Source organism: Arachis duranensis, chromosome 3 (assembly GCF_000817695.3).
Source record: "Arachis duranensis cultivar V14167 chromosome 3, aradu.V14167.gnm2.J7QH, whole genome shotgun sequence".
Taxonomy (NCBI): Eukaryota; Viridiplantae; Streptophyta; class Magnoliopsida; order Fabales; family Fabaceae; genus Arachis; species Arachis duranensis.
The window spans coordinates 12,275,008-12,277,276 of record NC_029774.3 but is presented as its reverse complement, the minus strand read 5'-3'; positions in this window follow the sequence as shown (position 1 = coordinate 12,277,276).

Here is a 2,269-nt window from a genome sequence, read left to right as displayed (position 1 = left end):
AGCTATATTCTTCTTTTTTCTTTGATTTCTTCTCTCTATCTCGAGCTGGATATTGATTGTGTTGTCTCAAAGCAAGTTTTCGTAAATGACTTGTTTCTTTCATATTGATGTATTTCTCGGCTAGTTCTTGCACCTCATACAATGAGGTCGGGTTCCTCTTTGATATGGATTGTGAGAAGGGTCCTTCTCTAAGGTCGTTGACTAGTTCCATAACGACTGCTTCGGTAGGTAGGTTCTAAATCTCTAAGCATGCTTTGTTGAATTCATCTAAGAGGCTTGGCGCATGCTTGACCTTATCCTTTTGGTTGAAAAATTAGGTAAGGAAGGTTCTTGCCAAATTGTCGAAGCACGTGACTGATATAGGTGATAAACCATCAAACCATTTCATGGATGCCTTGGTTAACGTATTTGGGAAAGCTTTATAGTGAGTGGCATCCTACACGTTTACCAAATACATGCCGCATTTGAAATTTCTCAGATAATGTCTCAAATCGGTAGTTCCATCATAAAGATCCATATCTGAGCTCTTAAAGTTTCTAGGAATTTTAGACCGCATAATTTCTTTTATGAATGGATATTCGCCTGTCAGAGACATTTCTTCTTGGTTAGCTCAGGCTCTCCAACCCTTGAACTCGGACTCCAGTTTCATTATCTTTTCTTCTAATTCCCTTTGCCGTCGTACCTCCCTTCTCAGGGCTCTTTTGGATTCTCGTTGTCGCTCTAGCTCCTGCTCGAGTTGTTACAACCAACCTTGATTTCTGTAGACAAGTCCCATGATCTCTATGTGATCTCTTAGCCCGGATCCTTCAGGTCAGTGAACTTCCGAGCTTATCCTGTGCCATTCCGGGTTCGAAGGATGCACATCTCTGGCTACGCATTTTCCTATATCGACTCGGGAAGGTATGACTAATGCTCATTCATCATTATATTGCTCTTCTTCTAGGGCTTCAGAATCGAAAGCAGTGTGTCCATATTCCGGGATGTCGTCTGCCATCGAACGGGCTTAATTTCCAAATCTCCGGCAACGACGCCAATGTTCCGAGGTTTACCTGAAGCAGATGCGTTTGTACCTGAACTTGAGGTCTAGACTCCTTTTGTGGTAGCATCCGAAGTCTTCTGATATTGAGGTGCTGCCGTTCGAGTTTCTTGTGAAGAGGTGGGGGTGGTTCCTTCAAGGGACTCTAATGCTTAAGTCAGCAAGGGTTTTAGGCATACTACAAGAAAAAAAGGTTTGTGGCCACGTTTTTTTCTTGCCATGCTTTTCAGGGTCAATGGACACGCCTTTATGATGGTGGCGATTGATTAGAGATTTGGCCACGTTTTTCCTTGCCACGCTTCAAAAGTGTGGCAAAAGAGGTCAATAGTCACACTTTTACGAGGGTGGTAATTGATAAGAGATTTGGCCATGTTTTTTTGCAATGTTTCAAAAGCGTGGCCATAGAGAGAGACAGATACACTTTTAAAGCGTGGTGACCTGGTTTCGTTATAGTGACTTATTAAAAGCGTGGCCGTTTTCTGTAACTATTTTGGCACGCTTCAAAACCGTGGCCAAAAGGTTCCCAAAAAAAGCTTTCGTTCGGATATGATAAGTTGCATTGCACATCCTGTAACTCTTCAAAACTCTTTCTACTTCAAAAAACTCTAAACCCTTTTGTGCTTCATTGTGTCCCTTTCATGCCTCATCCTAAACATTGATGATTAACCACAGCACTCCGCGAAGAACCACAGCACTTTGACCGCATATCAAAACCCCAGCATTCCGCAGAGAATCACAGCACTCCGAACACATATAAAACCCCAGCACTCCGAAGAACATCGCCGGCGCTCTCAATGCCTCCATTGGCGCTCCCTCTTTTGAAACTCCCACCATCGCTGCTCCCACTATAAATCCCTAACCCTCCTTCGGCGGTGACTCTCTCTAGCAGTGACTCCCTCGGCGCTCACTGTCCCTCGCAAACCCTTCGTCGATGCTCCCTCCGCCGCCGCTCTCTTCCGTCGCTGCAAACCCCTAACCGCTTTTGCCGCTGCTCACTTTCGTCTGAGCATTGGAGAAGGTTTGTTGTTCAGAGCTGCTCCCTTCCGTCGCTCAAAATAAACCATTCCTCGTGCTAGGCCGAGCTGGTTTTGGGACCTCTGCCACCACCTACATTGCTTTAATGCATATTTTGAGAGTTGGTAAACCTTATTTCTTTGCTTCAATGCTGGTATTAGCTACAATACCACTATTATGTCTGCTTACATATGTCAGATCTATTTTTGGTTCACTCTT